The 25,058-nt window shown below is 35.9% G+C and overlaps 1 pseudogene; it reads left to right on the forward strand.

The window, feature by feature from the left end:
- Positions 1-2,608: 2,608 nt before the first annotated feature.
- The window catches only part of LOC149183618 (benzaldehyde dehydrogenase, mitochondrial-like), a 186,091-nt pseudogene continuing 163,641 nt past the window's right edge, over positions 2,609-25,058 (forward strand).

Consider the following 25,058-nt stretch of genomic DNA (forward strand, 5'->3'; position numbering starts at 1 on the left):
GGTTTTCCTCAACTAATTAACTCAAGATGAATTAATTAATTATTTTACAAACAACTGCTAAGATCAAATTCAAATTTTAATTCACAATTTTAGTTCACGGATGAACTAAAATTGGAATGTATCCTGAAATTCTATTTATAGCAATGCTATTTTTAACACTTTTATATTTAGCATTTCTTGTTGCTATTTTCAACAAATTGCACTAACAATAAACATATTAACTTAGTTTCATTAAAAAAATTGATTTCTCTTTAGACATATCATTTAATCTCATGAACCTTTTTCCTAGGTATTGAGATCATGTTCTTATAGAATCATTCTGACATTCTGTTTTTCATAAGATCAAATTCTTGGACTTCTTCTATATATTTTTCCTATGGAATCACCCTTTTGAAAGAAATATATCTTCCTTTAAGCTAATCTTTACTTTCTTTGAGCCTACCAAACACCATTATTTCTTACTCTCCTCTCATGAACTAACCTAAATTCCTTCTCCTTTTCCCTTTTAACCATCACAATTTTCAAAATTTGTTCAAATTTTAGTCCTCCAACGATCTTAACATAACAATTGATCATATTCTTTTATTGGTTTTACATGTTTTCTTCCTCAGTAGCTCCTCAACTTTTCACTTTGTTGTCATATGCCTAACTTCTTGTCTTCCTACACAAAAACGTTTATGTTCCCCACATACACAATTATTTTATGCCTACTTTATCTATTCTTTCCCTTCTTACCATTATTCCTACTTCACTTCTACACACTCAACACCTATAAAATATATATTTTCACGTACATATAGGTAATCCTACATAAATTAGAATATATCAATAATCACCTATATGTGAATCACTTATATGTGTCTATCATGGGGACAGAGAAAAACAACATTATCAATATAAATTATTTGTGTTATTACTATTGGGAATGCATCAAATTTGTTATTGTGTGTTTATTAATATGTTTTCATTCACAAAAATGTGTGTTTTACGTGTCTCAACTCATTTTGCATATGCATGATTGGGTTATTTCATAGTTTTGTAATAATGTTATCATCCATATACACAATTGCATGGATACTCTACTAATGTTAGCATTTATATTCCTTCTTTAATGCATTTTTTTCCTTAGTCACATATAACTATCAAGGATATGGAGAACATTGTTTTTTACCAAACAAAGGTAGTTCATGTTAATTTTTAATGTAATTAAATTAATAAAATTGTTTGTATTTTAGGAATCATGTGTGACACATGGCTTTTGTTTGAATAATTAATTAAATTCACCTTAATTAATTAGTTTGACATTTTAGATGTGAGATTCATGGTTTTTCAAAGTATCATTATTTATATTAAAATCTCATTACTAAACAACTTTATTGACCAAAAACCACTTCTTTTAAAATTAACATATATTCCATATTTCAAATATAATATCAATATACATTATATTTGATTTCTAAATCCAAAAAAATAAATAAGCTTTAGAATTATTTCATAAATGTATTTACTTTTATTTTATTACTAAAAGATACATCCTTCCTACTCACAAAAGGAAGTTTTTAGAAAAACATACATTGTCTATCTACCTTCAAGTGGGACCCATTAAAATCGGCTTTGCACTATTGTTGCAATGTGTCTAACTTCTTGTCCTCCTACACAAAAACTTTTCTATTTCACACATACACACTTATTTATCCCCACTTTATCTATTCTTTCTCTTCTTACCTCTATTCCTACTTCACTTCTAGACACTAATTACTTATAACATCTACTTCTCACGTACATGTAGATAATCCTTCATAAATATTAATATATCCCTAATCACTTATATGTGTTTTTTATAGGTCATCTCCTTAATCACATATATGTGCATCACTTGTATGATTTTTATATATGTCTATCACTAGAGAAAAACAACATTCTCAATTCATTTTGCATATATATGATTATATTATTTCCTAGTTTTGTAATAGTGTTATCATTTGTTTACACACTTGCATGCATACTCTACTCATATTAGCACATTGGTTATCACTGAACATGTGCCCTTCTTGTTAATTTCTCTAATTAAGAATATTAATTAAATTAATTCTATTTTATAATCATGTGTGACTCATGGTGTTTCAATAGTTAATTAAAGTCATATTAATTAATTAAACCAGTTTAATGGAGTACTTAATTAATTCTATTTTATAATCATGTGTGACTCATGGTACTTCAATAGTTAATTAAAGTCATATTAATTAATTAAACCAGTTTAATGGAATCCTTAATTAATTCTGTTTTATAATCATGTGTGACTCATGATGTTTCAATAATTAATTAAAGTCATATTAATTAATTAAACCAGTTTAATGGAATCCTTAATTAATTCTATTTTATAATTAGTGTGACTTATAATGCTTCAATAGTTAATGAAAGTCATATTAATGAATTAAACTAATTTAATAGAATCCTTTTGAACGTGGGATTCATGGTTTTATTAAGTATGGTTATTTGTATTATTATCCGTCCGATTTGCTATATAACACGATCCCCTTCTGCTTTATCTCCACCCATTCATATTATTTCTGGGAATTATATCGACGAGTTATTGTTTTCTTTAGTTATGGCACGAGCGACCCTGTTTCTATTTCTGTTCGTGGCAGCCTTGTGGGCTTTATCGGTGAATGCCTCTCGTGCTGGATTCACAGACAAAGACCTGGAGTCTGAAGAAAGCCTGCGACTCCTTTATCATAAGTGGGTGCTTCAGCATGGCTCAGCCAGAAATACATCGGATGAGCGATTCAAAATATTTGTAGAAAATGTGAAATACATCGACTCTGTGAATAAGAAGAATCTTACGTACCATCTTGGATTGAATCAGTTTGCAGATATGACTGACCAAGAATTCGTTGTGCGCACGAAATGCCTTAAGAATTTCATATACAGTGGAGACATGAGTAGAGTGAAGAATGGATCATTCATGAACCAGGACTTGCCGAAAGCTGTGGATTGGAGAGCGAGGCGAGCAGTAACTTATGTGAGGGATCAAGGGGATTGCGGTATGTATGATGAGAGAAATAATTTCAATTAAGATATTACTATTACTAGATAGAAACTTTAGGTAAATGGTAGCTAAGGATCAGCGATCAGGTTCCATTTGAGGAAGCAAAAATTTGTATAGAAAGACAGACCAGGGGATCTGGTGATGAGTAAGTTTTTAAATTTAGAAACGGAAATATGTGTCGAACATAGTCCACACGAGATCAATACCAATATTCTTTTCTAAATTGCCATGCCGATATTCTTGATACCCAATATCATTTTCTAATATTTTTTTATTTTTTTGGCCTTGCAGGTAGTTGTTGGGCCATTGCAACTGCAGCTGCTATAGAAGGCCTCCACAAGATAAAAACAAGAGAATTGTTGACCCTCTCGCCGCAGCAGTTGCTCGACTGCACTGGCGTAGGAAACGATTGCTTCGGAGGGGACATGGACGCTGCCTTCGAGCATGTCCGAAAGAGACGGAATGGCATAACTGGAGAAGTTTACTATCGTTACCAGGGGATGAAGACCCCGTGCCAAGAAGGAGTGGTACAATAATAAGGCTTAATGATACATACTAAGATGGATTTGTGCATTAAGATAGTTAGATTCCGTTGAGATGGAGTTTAAATGGGTTAGGATTTGGATTGGTTTTCTACTTTCTAATTATTTTAAATTTTGAAGTGGTTTTGGAATTATTAGAATCATTTCCTGTTATTTCGTTTATGAGAGGTTTTAACTTTTCACAACTAACCATATTCAGAATATTAAATTGTATAGACTCTATATAATTAGGCAAACAAAATATTTTAGAAATTTTGTTAAAAAATACTAAAAACATAATTAGTTTTTATAAATAACAATATATTATTTATAATAATAACTTCATCTAATTTGTAAGACAATTAAATCATTGTTTTGTTTTGTTTTGATATAGGTTCCTCGGGGAGCAACTATTGCGGGTGTTGAAAGAATCTATGGTGAAGCCGAACTCCAACGAGCAGTAGCTAGGGGACCTGTCGCTGTAGGGGTAAAGTTTGGCCATCGATATATCAGAGATTATGGGGCTGTAAGTGGTTATGATTCCTTATATAGTTTTTTTTTTTTTTTTTTGAGAAAAAATAAGAAAGAGATGAATAATCTAGCAAGTGTAACTAACAAAATTTTGTTTGTTTGTTGGATAGGGAGTATATAATGATTATTGCGGCCACACATTTAACCATGCAGTTGTAGTGGTTGGATATGGAGAGCAAAGAAGTGAGTGTTGTATAGAAAAATATTGGATAATAAAAAACTCCTGGGGAACTACATGGGGAGAAAATGGATACATGAGAATTAAACGAAATGTTGGAAGAGATGGAAAATGCGGTCTTGCCACTAAGGGCATCATCCCATTCAATATTTAATTCATTGGCATTGAATTATATGTTGATCACATTATCAAATAATGCTAGCAATTGGCTTGACAGAAGTTTGGCAAATTACTGTACAATAGTGTGAAAATTTACCCTTTATTTTATTAAGCATAGGTAAAATAAATTCTTAATTTATTTTGTAGAAGTTTAATACTTCACTTATATTATTGTATTGCATTATTGGTAATATATTAAAATAATTTTAGTTAGAAATTTTGTTGTGTTTTTGAAAATTTTAAATGCAAGTATGAAAAGAATAAAATGATGAAAACTATTCATGTCAGTTTTAAATTTAGATTTATTTTCAAAAGAAAATTAATTTAGCTATATATTTCATTTATGTATTTTTTTGTTATTTTGCTTTATTTTCAATTCATTTAAAAATATATTTATAATTTTATGACAAATAAGTAGTTATTACCCTTAGAGGTGCTCTATAGTATAGGGGTAGATCTCAGTTAAATTTAAAATTTAACATGTATGTAATATTCCTCTCGTAAATAACCAAATAACTCATTGTAAAATGAAAGAGTTACAAATCAGTTCAAAAATTAATTCTTGGTAGTTGTGAAAGTGAATGGGAATCCTAGGCAAGAAACAAGGAAAGTCTCCCAAGCAATGGGGAAGGGGATGGAAGAAAGTGGTTACCTGTTTTGTTTGAATCCGGGAGGTGGAAGCTCGTATATGTTTTGGAGTCCATACCTTCATGCTGGGGGAGGGGGCAGCTTGTTTCTTCCAAGCGAAACGTTGGATCCTGCAAAAAGGGTTAAGATAACTTTGAAGAGCTGGGAAACGGTGCTGCTTGCTGCACCAACTCCACCGGGAAATGTTTGGCTGTCAAATCTGGATCTGGTAGTGGGGAGGGCGCAGGGGATGAAACAAATAATGTTTAAGTGGCGCGACCCTATTTTTCAACTCTTGTTGACACTGAGCGTACTGCACCAAATCAGCAAGTCCCATCAAGTTTACTTGATTTCTTGGAACAACTACAAGAGTTGGAGAAGCTAGGAACCCAGCCTCTCCATCCGTTATCGCTATGAGGCCCAAACAATACACACGATTATCTCATTGATGATCTTGTGACAACGTATTTTATGGTTCTGCGGACAGACATAGCAATGGAATGACATTCAAGGGCCAAAATAGATAATAGGAGAAGTTTTGTAGAGCATAATGAGCGAGATGTTTGCTGGTGCTCTTGTTTGCTTTGGTTACTCGTGTGTTTTTGCACTCATGCATATGTTAAACAATGCATGCGTCTGGTTGTTTTTATGCAGTTAATTCAGGTTTATAAATAGAACCGCCAAGGGGAGAGTTGTTATCTTCTAAATGTGTTCGGGTTGCTGCTATTCAAACTCTTGTTGGGTTCTTCTCTTGGTTACAAGAAATTGATTCGTGGGTTCAACTCCTAGAACAAAGGTCATGGAGGCCAGGAGGCTGCCATGAATAAGATAAGTAATTTGCTAGATTTCTTCAAGGAAAAATAAATGTATGTTTTATTTGGGTATCTTTTTGAAAGATTTCTTACCAAATTTAGAAAATATATGCCTAATAGTATGCAAAGAAGAATGTGGAAAATGTGTGGACATAAAAGCTAAGAAAATATGTAATTTTTCTTGTAAAGAAAATATGTAGTTTTTCTCTTAGAATGATTACATGTAAATCTTCTGTGTTAAATGCCAAGTCACTTGTCATTTTCTTGAAAAGGGATATGTTCTTAATTGCATTGTGATACTAGCTACTTGAAAAGGGATATGTTCTTAATTGCATTGTGATACTAGCTAATTTCTAAGTTTCTTGTGAAATAATTATTATGCATTGCATGCACGATAGAAATAGCTAATGATGTGCTTCTAAGCGCATAGATATTCATTTCTAACTTTCTCGAAAAAAAGTGTATGTTTTATATACACATAAATATAGTTTCTTTTTAGAAAAAATGTGCATACTTCATGTATGAAAATGATGGCTTTTATGAGAGATCTCTTGAAAATAAAAATAGAGATTCCTTCCTTAAAAGACACATATGAATAGTGTTCATACAAGAACAAGAATCCATACTTGTTTCATGAAAAGATTATGTGCATTGAAGTAAAAGTAATTTGTGTTAATAAACGATGTTAATTTTCTTGGAAATATTAATCTCTTGAAAAGAGTGTCTTGCTAGATGAGTTGGATTGATTTCTTGATTTTAGTGCATAAAGGGTTAAGTTAACATTGTTATTGTTTTTTGATTTTTAAGTGTAAAGATGGGTATCTATAGTAATTTCGAGAAGCATGAGAAACTTATCTATAGTAAGATAGAGAAATGAGGTTATAATGATTCCCTTTAAGAGAGAAGTATGTAATTTGTTACATGAAATGAAGGTAGTATTCTAGAGAAGAGAATATAGCATACATCAAAGAAGGGCTATTATGATAAGTTATGGGATACACTAAGGAGTAGTCGTTGTGTTATAAAGGTATGTTCTTTGTATGGATAGAACTATTGAGCCATATTTCTTTAGTAAAACGATATGCGATTACTTTATGCACGTATGAGGTTATAATGATTTTCTTTAAGAAAGAAGTATGTAATTTGTTACATGAAGTGAAGGTAGTACTCTAGGAAAGAGAATATAGCATACATCAAAGAAGGGCTATTATGATAAGTTATGGGATGCACTAAGGAGTATCCATTGTGTTATAGAGGTATGTTCTTTGTATGGATAGAACTATTGAGCCATATTTCTTTAGGAAAATGATATGTGATTACTTTATGCTAACATAAATATTATCTTAGTTTCTTGTTGAATGAGATGTGTAAGCACACGAGATTTGTGTTAGATTTCATTAGAAAGGGTATACATACGAATGCAGGAAGAGAAAACAAGTTGTGTTAGTTTGCTTTACATCTTTGCAGGCATCAAAAGTAATAGCTAAAGAACTAGCTCTTTTGATAAAGTTTATGTAAATTTTCATGTAAGGAGATTATAACTGATGTTGTAGTTAGTCCCTTCAAGGAATGCTTTAGTGTTTTTCCCTCTAAGAATATGTGCTTATGCGAAGGGAAATATTAGTTAATATGATTATTTATAATTGTAACCATGATATCAATGTTGGCAGGAAAAGATTATATTTAACATTGTGGCAGGTATAGAATTAATGGTCCATGCAAATGAGTACGGGTTGCGGGATCGTACATAGATGGAACATTCATGCCATAAGGATGTAGCATGTGGTAATATGTAGGTAAACGGTTTCATGGAAATTGTAATAGCCTTTAGCTAGTTATGAGACATTTTAATGATATTTCATTGTAATATTTTGTAACAATGGATGAGGGATGGAATCCCTTATAATCCATTGAGTGAGGGGTGAAAACCCTCACGGGCGTTTAATAATAAGATTAAACATTTGCTAGTTTTCACCCTACGGGGTTTCCATGGTATATCAGGGTTCAATGGTGTGATTTCCTTTTGTGTTAGATTGATGGTGTTAAATCCTTGATGATGTTGATTCCTTATTAATGTGATAGTCATAATTCCAAGTATGTGATTAATTATTATGGTTAAGGAAATCATGTAATGGATGCAAGGTTCATCAGCTAATTTATGTTATTGTACTACAACGGAGGTTGACAATGGTTATGCAACTTACTATCCTCTATTGAAAATTACTTTATGTACTAATAAACATTATATCTAATGGATAATGAGGAATTTGGAGTTGTGATTTGGATAATTACTTAAGGGTAAATTGTATATAAAAAAAATTCTAACTCCCTGCTTTTACATGTGAGGTTACCAGGGAATGTTACAATGTAATGTTTAACATTTAACATTTGGGTCTTATTGAGAAATCAATCTAATTATTATTATGTATAAACAAAATATAAATGAAAATATGAAGAGGTTTGTAAACACTCAAAAAAGAGGTAATATGGTAAATACATAAAAATATATCAAATAGGATAAGAAATCAACATCTAATTGTCCCTAAAGAGGCTCAACAGCCTAGTAATAATTACTTGAGGGTAAATTGTAATTCTAACTCCCTGCTTTTACATGTGAGGTTACCGGGGAATGTTACAATGGAATGTTTAACATTTAACATTTGGGTCTTATTGAGAAATCAATCTAATTATTATTATGTATAAATAAAATATAAATTTAATATATGAAGAGGTTTGCAAACATTCAAAAAAGAGGTAATATGGTAAATATATAAAAATATATCAAATAGGATAAGAAATCAACATCTAATTGCCCCTAGAGGGGCTCAATAGCCTAGTATGGGTGTAGATCTCACATGTAAATGTAAACAACCCAATATGGGGTAGATTTGACATAAAAGTGTAAATGTAGATCTAGATGTAAATGTAATGTTTAACATTTAACATTTGTAATCTAATGTCTCTCCTATTTAAAAATTAATCTAATTATTACTATGTATAAATACAATATAAATTAAAAATATAAAGAGGTTTACGAACACTCAAAAAAGATCTATGGTAAATAAATAAAACATCCTTTTATATTTTATATTTACAAAAACTCAAAAAATATGTTTTATTTAGGTTTGGGCAAAATACCATATTTATAAAATAGGTATGGTAAATAAACAAATATAAAAATGGTATAAGGAGGCATAATAAATAAATAACAAAATAAATTAACGAGAGGCATGGTAAATAAATAAAACCTCTTTATACTTACTAATGATCAAAGAATAGGTTTGACTGAGGTGGCCTCTATGGCCAAATACCATGGGCCAAATTATCATTAATACCATACAGAAAAAACATTATTAACCCTGATATTAATACCAATATTAAATATATTATCATTACATCTAATATGCATATTAATAGATTATAATATTAATTTTATTAGATTTAATAGATTTGGATTAATGCAATATTAAATTTGTTATAGTATAATATATATTAAAATATCATGATATATATTAACTCTAGATATATATGGGAGGGAAGAACAAGGACATAGAGTGATAGAGGTGGAGAGATAGGAGGAGTCACAAGGGATAGATGGAGATAAACTTTAGGATAGGGGAGAGGAGAAATCAAGAGGGAGATGAGTGAGAGATGTAGAGAAGGGTAAGAGAGGGAGACACAAATATGGAAGGGGAGAGAGAGGAGAGAGTGAGGGAGATAGTGAGATGATTGAAGAGTGGAGAGAGAGTGAGAGAGATGGGGTAAGAGAGAGAGGAAGGTAGGAGAGAAAGGGAGAGAGAGGAATTGCAAGAGAGGAGGAGATAGGGAGGGAAGAAGAAATACATAGAGAGTGAGAAGTGATGGGAGAAGGAGTGACAAGGGAGAGATAGAGAGAGAGAGAGAGAGTATGCTTAGGGGTGAGATAAAGAGACAAAGAAAGAGAGATATAGAGAAGGGGGACAGAGAAGGAGAGAGGGATGGATATAGTAGCATAGTTGGAGAGAGAAAGAGAGAGTGATGGGGGAAGAGATAGGATTGGAGGGAAGAAAGAGAGAGAGAGAGAGGGAGGATTGGAGAGAGAGAGAGAGAGAGAGAGAGAGAGAGAGAGAGAGAGAGATAATGAAAGACAAGAATTGAGAGAGAGGAGAAGAGACATGGGGGAAGAGAGAGGATTGGAGGGAAAAGAGAGAGAGTGATGGGGGAAGAAAGAGGGAGGTAGGAGAGAAAGGGAGAGAGAGGATGTATGAGAGAGTGGACTTGAGAGAGAGAGGAGGAGAAAGGGAGGGAAGAATAAATACATAGAGAGTTGGAAGTGGAGAGAGAAAGGGAGTGACAAGGGGGAGATGGAGAAATAGTGTGTATGTTTGGAGGTGAGGGAAAGAGAAAATAAGGAGAGGTGGAGCGAATGGGGGAGAGAAGGAGAGAGGAGAGAGGGAAGGATATAGTAACATAGTTGAAGGGTGAAGAGAGAGAAAGAGATAGAGAGAGAGAGGATGTGAGAGAATGGAGAGAGGGAGGGAGAGAGAGATGGATTTGTAGGGGGGAGAGAGGGAGGTAAGAATAAAGAAATACAAAGAGAAAGGTGGAAAGAGAGAGAGAGGGAGTGATAAGAAATACGCATAGAAAGGGAGAGAGGACAACAAGAGAGAAGAGAGGGAGAAAATGGGAAGAGAGAGGGAGAGAGGGAGGGAGAGGAGGAGGGAGGGAGAGATAGATAGATTGGAGGAGGAGCATGTATGTTTTGGGGGTGATATAGAGAGACAAAGGGAATAGAGATATATATGGAAAGTGAAGAGAGGGAAGCAGAGGGAGATGGAGAGAGAGAGAGGGAGGGACAAAGTGATTGATAGATATTGAGTGAGAGAACGTTTTTTGGGGGGGGGCTGAGATAGAGAGACAAAGAAGGAGAGATGGAGGAAGATATATATATATATATATATATATATATATATATATATATATATATATGGAGGGGGAAGAGAGGGAAGAATATTTATTGCACTACATGCATTGATCTTAGTTTATATGGTGATTTCTAATGCTATTTCATTGCTTGCACTAGATGCATTGATTTTAATGTAGATGTTGATTTCTAATGATATTTGATTTCTTGCACTAGATGTATTTATTTGAATTTAGATGATTTATAATCCTATTTGATTGCTTTGACTAAATGCATTGATTTCAGTGCAGATGGTGCTTTCTAATCCTATTTCATTACTTTCACTATATGCTTTGATTTCAGCCTAGATGTTGATTTATAATCATATTTCGTTACTTGCACTAGATGCATTTATTTCAGTGTAGATGTTGGTTTACCTATTTTTTGACTTGCACAAGATGCATTGATTTGTGTGTAAATGTTGATTTATTATCATATTTGATTGCTTGTATTACATGCATTGACTTCAGTGTAAATGTTGTTTTCTAATCTTCTTTTTCTTTTCTTGCATTAGATGTATTGATTTTATTGTAGATGTTGATTTTTTATTTGATGTTATTGGATGTATGATGGTACATTAACTTTAAACTGATTAGATTAATATTGTGCATTAATTTCAGTGTAAGCATAAAATATTATTGACAATGTACATAGATTTTTGTGTTATAGTAATTCAACCTATTAATATTTGAGAGAAAGAGGGACAAGGTATGATGTTTACTATAATATCTCAAGCTAAATATTTAAATGGTTTATGATTTAACCTTTCCTTTTCATATAATCGATATGGAAAGAAGACAAAAGTAACAAGGGTGACAATAAAAATAGTAGAAGAAAATAGTTTGAGATTAATGAGCTATTTGTAATTTACTATATTCTTATTATTCACATTTTCTATCATTCAACACTACATTCAAAATTTTAATTTCATCATTTTTCATCATTAAAGTTATTCAAAACATTTATCATCTCAACAACCTAAGGTAATGTTGAGGCCTCGAAAATCGCTGCCACAACAAAGGGGATACCACCCGGTCCGGACCTTAATGCAGCTCCTTTTCCGTTTGGAATAGTGGTTCCGACTGGGGATAATGGGACCAGTTTCCCAAGAAGTATAAGTGAATGGGATGGATGAATGACTTATGAGATAAGATGGTAATGAGCGGACAGCTAAACTATAAACAAAATGTAATAACTATAATCGGATCCCGGGACTTATTACTAGGCAAAGCGTAGCGTTTGATGATCTGTGCTTTAAGGCAGGCATATAAATGACTCTAACACTTTAAGCATAGACGTTTGAACCATTTAAACATTGCTCTGCATAATTAGTTATGCAGAGCGATTAGAGCGAATTACTACGCTTAATCATTCATATCATTGATACATGCATGAGTGAAAGAGATAACAAATCAACACAAACATTCAATAGTGAAGTGAAATGACGATTCGCTGTTATATCGCATACATGCATTCAACAATAGCAAAGATAATAACACAGCAATTCATATAATCAGAAAGAACACAGATACAGATAATAGTACCATGTAAGCTGATCGATCAATCCAGTACATCAATCACTATGTCGCAGTCCTTCCTTCCAATTGGAAAGCATTCCAAACAACAGACAGTCGTGCGCAATTGTATAAAACAGCCTTCTAATCAAAATTCAGAACCATTGGTCGAGTTTCACAAAAAGAATATAGACTGAAGCACAATAGTGCTAACTTCAGCCTTTAAGTCTTATTACAAAATTTTACGACCCTTTCCAAAACAATGAAAGGGTATATAAATACTATACTAATCTAAATATCAAAACAACTGAAAAGCTATTAAATTGGCATCAATAAATGTTTGTTCCATCTTTTTTGGCAATCTGGCAGTTGGCGGCAATGCTTGATTCGATGGGTTCTTTGCCTTTACTCCTTAGCTGACATATTGCCAGCATTGGCTCTACTTCTGGTGGAGTGTTGAGACGCGAAGTTAGCTGAGCATCATATGTAGCATCTTGAATGTCGAGGATCAGGTATCTGAGGGCATCTGTTAAACACTTGAGAGAAGACCTTTGAGTATGTGGCTTGATTAGAAAGAGCCAATATGCATCAGAGGTTAAAGTATTTACTCCGGTAATTAATTTCCTCTGTTCCTCCAAGTCAGGATAACTTGATTCTTCAAGCATACCTGCTGTTGTTATGCTTCCAGGTGTGCACTTGGAGATCATGTTCGCCAAATAAAGTGTATCATTGACTAGGTTGATCATATTGCTGGCAATTATTTTACACCTTGAAGCCGCCCTTTCTGCTTTCATTACCTGAGTGTTCCATTCCGTGAAGAGGATGTCTTTGTACGTTTCATGGATTCGGGACAAATTCGCCACTTTCCCTTCGTCAGTATCTTGCCACTCAATATAATCGGATATGGCTTCTTCAGCCTGATCTAGCTCATTCCTGGCCTTCTCTATTTGCTCACACACTGTTGTAGATATTTCGCATAATTGCTCAGCCTTAGCAAGTTTTTGACATAAAAGTCTGATCTGAGACAGTAATGCGCCATTTATTTGAGTTGCCTCTGCTCTGAAGACTTTCACATTCTGTGTGCTCTTGATACCTTCGAGCTGTGTTGATAGTTGAGCTATTCGCTCATCTTTTGATTTCATCATCAGCTCATTTGATGCTTCCAACTGTGACAATGCCTCCGACAATTCTTTTGCCTTCTGAGTTTCACTTTGGTCTATCCTTTGTCTTTCAATTTGCAGTTGCTGGGTTAACAAATTGTTCTCTTGCTGTTGAGCCAGCAACTGCTCTTCCACCTGTGCTGCTTTGTTTTTCGCTTCAATCACCTCTGCCTACAATGCATATATTTCATGATCTTTAGTCTTCAACAGAAGAATTACCTCTGATGCTTTGTCGATAGTTGCTGCAGAATAAGCTCCCGCGAATTGCGACAGCTTTGTTAGATCATCGGAGGGATCCAAATCCTCCTTCCAGACCATATTGCCCGTGACTGTTTGCTCAGGAAAGATAAAGGTTGATCAAGCCTTCGTCTTTTCTTAGGGCGCTTGATAACGGCTCTATGCTTTGGGCTATAGAAAATATCCAGGGGAGGAATTTCTTCCACCTGGAGAACAATTTGATCGGAAGGGTCCTTATTGATAATCTCAACATCCTGTGAAATGGGTGGGCCGCTGGTTCCTCCTAGAACCCGAGAAGAAGTGATATCGGGCGCATTGCTTGTTTTAGAGGAGCCTGTGTCTTTGGAGCCTTCCTTACCACTGATAATGGAATCGAATTGATTCCATTGTTTAATCAATTCAGGATCAATGGAAGATTGCTTATGGGCTTTGCTCCGTTCTTTCTCTTGTTCTAACTTCTGCTGTTCTTCAAGTGATTTTCGCTGCTACTCCTCTTGCGTTTTCCGCTGCTGCTCCTCCAATTCCTTTTTCTGCCTATCTGCTAGTTCTTTCTTTAATCTTTCTTCTTCCTTCTTCTTCCTCTGCTCTTCTTCCCTCTGTGTCTTTTGCTGCCTTTCTATCTGCTCCTTTTTCTGCCTCTCTGCTTGCTCTTTTTTCTGCTTCTCAGCCTGCAGCTTTTTCTGTCTTTCCTCCTGTTGTTTATCCTGTTCTTTAGTTGTAACAAGAGGTGAATGTATCTGTTGCCGACCAGGCTCGCTTGAGGAAGATGCTGGGGTTGTGGATAATAACTCTAGGGGCAGAGTTTGCAACCTCTGCTCCCTAAGTTTATTAAACTCAGTCAACGCCTCATCGTTGTATTTCATTATGGCAAGCTGTTTGACTTGGCTTATTGTCTCGGCACCTATGAACAAGTCATCAAATATATCCTCTTGATGATCAACTTTTGTTAATTTTGCTTGTTCTAGGGCAATGTAGGCAGTTTTCTTTGGATCATAGAGTCTGCTTGGGAGAATGTCCAGGGATAAAGCTTGGATTTTTGCTGCTTCTTTTTCTGCGTGCTTGTAATTAAGCAGAGTAAAAACCCCAATTCTTAAAGGAAAAGAGGGCCAACCTTTCTTCTTCTCTTCTTTGAGAGTTTGTGTGACACTGTCGGCCATAATCTGGTAGCAGATTTCCCGGGCTAACAGCTTGTCTGGGATATACAAAGGGAGGACATGTGGCCTAGCCTTACTCCCAAAAACTCTGATATAGGAGAAATACTCTTCCCCAAACCAACTCGCTACGGCAGGTAAGTCAAAGGAGGCTTCATAAGAAATTCTGGAAATGGGTCTGTCAAAAATAGAATAGTAAATGGGCGCCATGAAACCATTACAAATTTGGTACAAATGGTCCTTGTAAGAGGACTTCCACAATTTCTGATGGTATAAATGAATGGGTGTTGGATCCTGGGTGGTCCATCTCCAACCGAGGACAGGAAACTCAGAATTAAGACACAGGGTATCCATAATGTAAGCAGAATAATAGAATGGAGGGATTTTCCTTTCAGAGACTATAGTTTTGTTTCTGAATTCACGAACAGCTACGACCAATTTATCGGAAAGAATAGTGGCCCAGTCCATGATTATAGAATTGATAGCCGCTTCCATTAGGGGAACCATGTCAATATTGATATTAACAGAATCATGTAATCCCCACAATCTACACATCATAATCCCCGCATAGCAATAGGGAGAAGCCAAAGAAACATTGGAGTACTTACCCGAACTTTCATGCTTGTGCTTGGCTGGGTTCTGCCTCCAATCTCGGAGGGGTTCGGATGGTGATTCATTTTCTTTTGCGAATTTCTCCACGAAGGTTCTGTTGTAGACTAGCTCCGGTTCAGGCAGATGATACATTCGCCTCAGGTCATCAGGCTTGAATGACCCGAAAATCCTTCCGTCCCTTGTATGGAAAGTTCTATCAGTGATGGGGATTTCTTCGATTGCCCAGCGCACCACGTCTGTGTAAGGGAGAACCTGCTCTCTGGCCGCTATTCTGTGTAAAAAGGAGTCGGCCAAGTCTTTGAGCGTTGCATCAGACTTCCTTAATACATCTACACTAGCTGTTCTCACTGTCACTTTTGGTTGCTCGGCCTCCAACAGATTATATGTGCCTTGCCATGTGGTCCTATGAAGACCAGCGCACGTAGTGTCCGAGATTAAGCCTTTCTTTGAAATTGGAGCAGCTTGACCTGCAACAGATGTTGTACTAGAACCAGAACTCCTCTTATTTTTCTTCCCCATCATGTTCAGGCTTTCTTCAACAAACGAACTCTACACAAGTGCGAGAGAAATCGTAACACGAGGAATAATGAAGACAAAGCATAATTGGAAAGGTATATATCACTTGAAGCGTGGCGCTATTAATCTTCAAAAAGTGGCTGCGGATCCAATCACTGGTAAGAGATTGCATATGCATTAATGGTGATTTTAAGGCTTGCTACCCATTAAATGACCATTTATGCTATTATTCAATTGAATGACCACCCAACGCGTACAACAGATATGATATGCCTTAGACGCAAGTATTCGTTAATCGAAGGGGCAAGGTTATTAAATACGCATGCATTACCTTATCCCTGAATTTAATCGGCATTTTGAAATCTGCGCCTTATCAACCGGATTTAAATATAACTTTAAAGCTTAAAACAATCACTTTTTGAAAATGCCGATTACTGATGAACAATGTCGCATCGCATGGGGGGAGAGTGTTACATTATCGTTTGAAAGTAGCCCTGGCGAACGCCGATTGCGATATTGCATTGGACTAGCATATGAACACATTACCAGATACAATTTAAGTGATCTGCCGAACTCCGATAGCAAATTCGCATCGCATCGGGGAAAGAGGTGGGTGCCTTATAAAAAATGCATGGGATAATGCCGACGGCCGATAGCGATATTGCATCGGGTCGGGGTTTATAACTTAAAGCGTTTTCTCATAAGAGGCAGTGCTGATAGCCGATCGCCGATATAGTGTCGCATCGGGGAATGAGATATGTGCTCTTTCTGTGTATGCAAATAAAACGCCGACTGCCGATAGCGATATCGCATCGGCAAAGGCCAAAGTGCCATTTAAGTGCGCCTCTCTTGTCATTGCGATATGCGATCTTGCGATCGCTTTATCGCAATAACAAAAGATTGTTTTATTTTGGAAACATTGTTATTCGAAAAAGGCTTCAATTTACATACTCATTTGATTATCATACCTTTTCCGAATTAATTCATTAATACCAATTAATTTTTTAAAAGGGACCCATTTCATATGTTGATTATTTGTAAATATAGATGATATGAAATGGGGGGTTGTTGTAGGGCACAACAATTGGCGATTCGTTGGTAGAACCAGTTATCTCTGAAATTAACATAAACATTCAAGCCTTTCATAAATAGAAACTCAATCAGAAGGAGAAATTTCTAATATAACTAGATATTCATGTGTTCTGACAAATGTGAATTCCATTTTGTTAACTTCGTCCCATTTAGTTTAAAGAAACCAAATACATAAAAAGTTTCTAAAATAAGTCTTTATTGGTTCATAATGATAAAAATAGAAAACTTTCCCATATCAGCTTTTATAATTAACTCCTTTGTCATAGGTAGAGCCTCTGTTGCCTGCAGACATTTATAGTCTCGACAGGGATACCTTTTAACCATAATATTGTCTACTTTTCCATTCACATAAGAGTGTGATTAACAGAACGAATCCATAAAATGTTTTCATATTTCACTTCTTCATCTGTTTTTCTTTGTAATAAATAAGATAAAAAGCCACTGTCCTGGTTTGGTAGCCAGCTTATGACAATGCCATTCACTGGTAATAAGTTAACTGATCAAGCCGGCTCGTGATGAGACCCCTTGTCTTGAAATTTCAAGCCATTACCCTGTTTTGGTAGGCAGTATTGGTAATGTCAGTTAAGCTATTTCCCTATGAACATGGTAAGCAGGCTTATGATAAGACCTCTTATCTTTAATCTTTTATATTTTAGAATTACACTCTGAATAATCACATCCTTTAGTGAATGGGGTGAACAATTTTCTCCTTAAGAGCCGATGGATGACAAGTGAAGAGTTGAAGATACTGAAAAATGGTTTAGCCTCTATTTCTTTTAACAGATAACCTTTGGAGACTATTTTGGAAACAGAAAATGATTCAGAACTTTTACCTCCTGAGAGGAGTCTTCAAAACTTAGATTAAAATTTCAGAACACAAGGATATCTAATTTCCTAGAAACTATTTCTTTTGAGTGAGGATTCTATTATCTAGAAACAAGTATTTATATTATTTCTATGAGACAGCTTTCTTAAACACAACAAAAGGTCAATGTAGGTACTCTACAGTTTTATTTCCTACTAATCCTACAAACTACGCAAATCTAAAAAGGAGAAGGGGTTACCTTCTCAGTTAAAGAATTTCTTCAGGACCAGGCCATTGACGGGGAGAGAATCTCTCAACCCTGATAAGCTTTGCAATATAAAAGTTGAATGGCCTATCTTTTCACAGATCTGAAATGGTCCAAGCCACATTTTCTGAAATTTGGTATGCTTGCCTTTATCCTCATGGGCCTTGTCCCATTTGAGAACTAAGTCACCAACTTGAAGTTGTTTGGAAGGGGATGATGCTGAGTCAAAAGATGCTTTGATGATTTGTTGATGCTTGGCATGAGTGATTCTGGCCTTTTCCCTTTCTTCTTCTAATTTGAGAATTTGGTCATGTCTAAGTTGGATAGAAGAAGACGGAGTCTCTTGAATAAACTGCACTAGGGCTAAAGATGGAAGAACAAGATTTGTAGGCAACACGGCTTCTTTTCCATATACCAGATTGAAAGGAGAGGTCCCTATTGAAGCCTTTTGTGTTATTCTATCAGCCCATAATGCAAAGACCAAAGATTTATGCCAGTTTCTATGATTCTATTCAACAGTTTCCCTGGGGATAGTAATTGGAAGAATATTTCAGTTTAAACCCCCTTTTAATAGCAAAATCATATATAGCGTTTCCTGAGAAATAAGAAGCATTATCGAAAAAAAGAGCGTTTGGAACACCGAACCTGGTAATGATGAATTGGTCGATGAACTCGATGATTGCCTCTGCATTTGCTGCCTTCAAAGGAATAGCCTCTACCCATTTAGTAAAATAATCAGTAGTGGTAAGGATATACCTATGTTGTTTGGAAGATGGTGGAGTAATTTCCCCGATGATATCTAATCCCCATTGTTCGAATGGCTGTTCAATGTTGACAGGTTGCAGAGGGAAAGCAGGTTTTCGTTGTCTTCCACCAGATGTTTGGCAATTAAGGCATTTTCTTACGTGCTCATGGCAATCTCTAAATAGAGTAGGCCAATAATATCCAGCATGAATAATCTTATGAGCTGTTGCGTCGGCTCCAAAATGTCCTCCAGCTGGTCCATCATGTAGCTCCTGCAGAACCTTTAGTGCTTCAGTTTTCTCAAGACATCTTAGCAGGATTGAATCATAATTTTGTTTAAACAACACATCATCAATGAGAGTGAAATTCTTAGCTTTCAACCTAATGGCCCTTTTATTTTTGTAAGATAAATTTGGAGGAGCGTAACCGTTCTTCAAATAAAATATCAAATCAGCATATTGAGATTCAGAATCAGTGACACTTATCTGATTGATGGATTTAATCTGATCTTCATCGCTTGATTCGTGAATGTTTGATGCTCCCGCCAATATCCTGCAAAAACCTTGGCCCCTAACAATCTTTGCTGGCTTTATTTCTAAGTCATACTCTTGAAGCGTTGTAACCCAATTGGCTCTTTTTTCACCCAATTCTTTCTGAATTAGTAGTTGTCTTACCGCTGGGAAAGGAACTACTACTTTCGTGTGGGTTTTCAAAAGGAAGGGTCTATAATGTTTGACTGCTTTGAACACAGCAAAGGCTTGTTTTTCCACATCTGAATAATTTAATTCGGCACCTTGAAGATTTGAACTAAAAAATGATATGGGTGCTTCTAGGTTGTTATCATTTAGTTGTGTAAGTACTGCAGCATATGAAGTGTTGGATGCAATAGTATATAGTGTAAAATGATTAGAAAAATTTGGAGTATTCAATGCTGGGGCATTGATTATTGACTGTTTGATAACATCAAAAGCTTGCTTTTCTTCTGATCCCCATTTGAAGACTGAATTCTTCTTGATCATTGTCTGAAGTGGTAATACAATCTGTGAAAAATCTGGAATAAATCGTTTGACAAAATTAATCTGACCTAAAAATGACTGCATCGATTTTTTGTTGTGTGGGAAAGGGATTTCAGAAATTTCATTAATTCGTTCAGGATCAATATAAATACCATCTTTGGATACTATAAACCCTAAGAGTTTTCCTTGATCTAGAGCAAAGAAGGACTTTTTTGGGTTTAGAGAAATACCATATCTTTTGCATCTCTAAAAGATCTGATTTAAGTCGTGCAAATGATTATCTCTCTTTTTAGAATACACAGTAATATCGTCTAGGTAGACGACTACTGATCGATTAATTAACCCTCTGAAGGCCATGTCCATAGCTCTCTGAAATGTCGCTCCGGCGTTTATAAGACCAAAAGGCATTTTCTGATATGCATAGGTTCCCCATTTTGTCCTGAATGTAGTTTTGAGCTGGTCATCGGGATGTACCAGAACTTGATTGTACCCTGAAAAACCATTTAGAAAAGACATCAATTCAGAACCTGCCACCGATTGGAGAATTTGCTCCATAGTGGGCAATGGGAAGTTGTCTTTTAAGCTCGCTTTGTTTAAATTCCTGAAATCAATACAAATTCGAATGTCGCCATTTTTCTTCCTGACTGGCACCATGTTAGAGACCCAGTTTGAATGTCGGACTGGAAAAATAATTTTGGCTTTTAAAAGCTTATTAAGCTCCGACTTAATCTAGCTCTCCAAATTTGGGTGTATTTTTCTTAATTTTTGCTGAATTGGTTTTTTATCAGGAAGCATAGGAATGGTATGCTGGATAATAGATGTATCGTATGTCTTTAAGTCATCATATTTCCAAGAAAAAACCTGTTTGTTCTTTCTCAACAATTTAATAAATGCTCCCTTTTCATTCTGAGATAGTCCTGTTCCTAAATTGATGTTTTGAGGAGATTCGTTGGTTCCTAGATTTATCAATTCAAACCTAAGGGTAGAACTTTGAAGCTTTGTGTTGATTACAGGTTTAAACCTGTCTTTGATATCGTAAAGATCTTTTAATTTTACCACTGGTTTGGGGATCGAATTTTCTTTGGGCACTCCTTTCATCTGGGAATCATGATCATCTTCCTCAATAACTTGCTTATCATAAGAATTCTCAGAAGTTAAAAACTGCAAAATATCATCGTCATGATTAAATACTCTCCAATTAGTGACATTGTCGGGAATTGAAGGTCTGAAAAGTAATTCTACGGAAAATCTATCAAGGTTGTAGTCTTCAGAAGGTAGAAGCTTTGAAGCTACATTGGCTAGCAAATCTGCGGCTGCATTTTGAGATCAAGGTATAGAAGAAATGTTGAATGCAAGAAAGTGTGAGGTAAGTTCTTGAACGAGCGATTGGTAATGTTTAAGGTGAGTCAAAAGGCAATGAATTGCATTTCTAACCTGTTTGACAATGATTTCCGAATCGCCGAAAACCTTTAGATATCGTACCTCCAGACCGATTGCTTTATATAATCCTTGGATTAAAGCCTCATATTCGGCTGTATTATTAGTGCACTCAAACTCTAACCTACAAGACAACATTGTCTTTTCTCCTTGCGGACTAACCAATATACATCCAGCTCCTGAACCTTCAGGGGACTTAGAGCCATCAAAATATAGAGACCAAAATAAAGGAATATTAACAAAAGTATCTACATTTTTCTCAGCATCATTATAACATCTGGACCTATCAGTTTGTGAAAAATTTTCTACTTGAGATGTAAAATGATTAACTGAAAAAGGAGATGGTTGGGCAACAAAGTTGCCAAAGAATGATTCTGCCGAATAATTCCCCAAAATGTTATTGTTGAATGCCACAGGTTGGTTTTCTTGCTCGAATTCAGTAACTGTGTGGGTCATATGTTTCTCACGATCGATCCTTATCTGATTTGGCTTTCCCTTGTAGGGAAGCCACATGTGTGACCAATCTGTAGAGATATACCCATGCAATTTTTCGGACCAATCTCTGCTCAATATTAAACCATAAAATTCGGGTATGTCAGCGATTAAGATGTCAATTCTCTGGACAATTCTGGGGTCGGCTGACAACCTGATGGTTACAGAATTAATTTCTCCCACCACCTGCACTTTAGTTCTATCCAACTGTACAATATGAATTGCAGATTTCTGGGGTTCAATGTTCAGCTTAGAGCAAACTGAAGCTGGCATTATATTAGATGAGGCCCCTGAATCTATTAAACAGTTGTGTAGGTTTCTATTATAAATCTCATAAGTAAACAGGAAGGGTGGAGTGTGAGAATTTGATTTATCTCCGATCAAGACTGAATCGGTAATTTCAACCATGCCTGCAGGAGGCTGGCCTGAATCGTTGGCAGCTCTTGCAATGGGAAGGGGAATAGAGGGAACAGCATTTAACTCTTTAAGAAGTAGCTTTTGCTGATGCTTCAGTTTACTGAGTTCAAACATGGTTATATTTGCCTTGGTTTTCTTCATATCATCAACAATGTTATATTCCATGGAATCGGATACTACTAGAGTCTTGGATGTTGAAGGAGAACTAGAAGTTGAAGGCTGATTTGAAGGAACTACCACAGGTGACTTCTTTAGGGGAACTTTTTCTTTTGCTGTAGTAGCGCTTGCGCTCCTCTTCTTTGAAGTTGCCTGGGGGAGTTCAGAAGCAATTTTACTTCTAGTAGTAACCGGGAAGGCTTCTTCTTCGATTGCCCAGCGCACCACGTCTGTGTAAGGGAGAACCTGCTCTCTGGCCGCTATTCTGTGTAAAAAGGAGTCGGCCAAGTCTTTGAGCGTTGCATCAGACTTCCTTAATACATCTACACTAGCCGTTCTCACTGTCACTTTTGGTTGCTCGGCCTCCAACAGATTATATGTGCCTTGCCATGTGGTCCTATGAAGACCAGCGCACGTAGTGTCCGAGATTAAGCCTTTCTTTGAAATTGGAGCAGCTTGACCTGCAACAGATGTTGTAGTAGAACCAGAACTCCTCTTATTTTTCTTCCCCATCATGTTCAGGCTTTCTTCAACAAACGAACTCTACACAAGTGCGAGAGAAATCGTAACACGAGGAATAATGAAGACAAAGCATAATTGGAAAGGTATATATCACTTGAAGCGTGGCGCTATTAATCTTCAAAAAGTGGCTGCGGATCCAATCACTGGTAAGAGATTGCATATGCATTAATGGTGATTTTAAGGCTTGCTACCCATTAAATGACCATTTACGCTATTATTCAGTTGAATGACCACCCAACGCGTGCAACAGATATGATATGCCTTAGACGCAAGTATTCGTTAATCGAAGGGGCAAGGTTATTAAATACGCATGCATTACCTTATCCCTGAATTTAATCGGCATTTTGAAATCTGCGCCTTATCAACCGGATTTAAATATAACTTTAAAGCTTAAAACAATCACTTTTTGAAAATGCCGATTACCGATGAACAATGTCGCATCGCATGGGGGGAGAGTGTTACATTATCGTTTGAAAGTAGCCCTGGCGAACGCCGATTGCGATATTGCATTGGACTAGCATATGAACACATTACCAGATACAATTTAAGTGATCTGCCGAACTCCGATAGCAAATTCGCATCGCATCGGGGAAAGAGGTGGGCGCCTTATAAAAAATGCATGGGATAACGCCGACGGCCGATAGCGATATTGCATCGGGTCGGGGTTTATAACTTAAAGCGTTTTCTCATAAGAGGCAGTGCCGATAGCCGATCGCCGATATAGTGTCGCATCGGGGAATGAGATATGTGCTCTTTCTGTGTATGCAAATAAAACGCCGACTGCCGATAGCGATATCGCATCGGCAAAGGCCAAAGTGCCGTTTAAGTGCGCCTCTCTTGTCATTGCAATATGCGATCTTGCGATCGCTTTATCGCAATAACAAAAGATTGTTTTATTTTGGAAACATTGTTATTTGAAAAAGGCTTCAATTTACATACTCATTTGATTATCATACCTTTTCCGAATTAATTCTTTAATACCAATTAATTTTTTAAAAGGGACCCATTTCATATGTTGATTATTTGTAAATATAGATGATATGAAATGGGGGGTTGTTGTAGGGCACAACAGGTAACTAAGAAAAATTAAAATTAAAATGACTAGATTAATCTGAGACATATTTGTCATATTTAAATTATTATATTAATATTAGATGATGTTACATATTATTGATAAAATCAATCATTTGTTCATTAGATTTTGTTTGGCCTCACACGACTGAAACCAACCTAGATCCATGTTAACTCCGGATCTATCAAGTGCCAAGAGGGACAAAATCTCTCTAGGTGAAAACCTTTCCTCAAGTTTTGCACTCAAAAACAAATTTTGCACCTCAAGAGATTTGATTCCTCTCGTTGCTTGTTATATAACAAGCCTATGGGCCAAATACCATGGACCAAATTATTATTAATACCATGCAAAAGAACATTATTAACCCTATTATTATTATTAAATTTAATAACTTTGTATTAATACAATATTAAATTTGTTATATTATAACATATATTCATATATATATATATATATATATATATATATATATATATATATATATATATATATATATATATATATATATATATTAAATCTAGATATGTATGGGAGGTAAGAGAAAATACATATTGTGTTAGAGGTGGAGAAATAGGGTGACTCACACGGGAGAGATGGAGATAAATTGAAGGAGAGGGGAGAAAAGGAATGAAGAGAGAGAGGGGGAGAGGAGTGAGAGAGGTAGAGAAGGGTAAGAGAAGGAGAGGGAGACTTAAAGATGGAGGTGGGAGAGAGAGGAGGGAGGGAAAAGGATAGAGGGCGGGAGATAGTGAGAGGATTACAGGGAAGAGGGATATGGGGGAAGAGAGAGGGAGTTAGTAGAGAAAGGGAGAGAGATGGAGGATGAGAGAGAGGACTTCAGAGAGAGGAGGAGAGAGGGTGGGATAGAGAGATGGATTTCGAGAGGGAGAGAGGGAGGGTAGAAGAAACACATAAAGAGCGATAAGTGGAGAGAGAAGGAGTGACGAGGGAGTGCTGGAGAGAGAGTGTCTATGTTTAGGGTTGAGATAAAGAGAAATAGAAGGAGAGATGGATACAAGGGGGGAGAGAAG

The sequence above is a fragment of the Pinus tabuliformis genome, chromosome 3_2 (genome assembly GCF_031772625.1).
Source record: "Pinus tabuliformis cultivar Carrire ecotype Pingquan chromosome 3_2, CPIR1, whole genome shotgun sequence".
In the NCBI taxonomy this organism is placed as follows: domain Eukaryota; kingdom Viridiplantae; phylum Streptophyta; class Pinopsida; order Pinales; family Pinaceae; genus Pinus; species Pinus tabuliformis.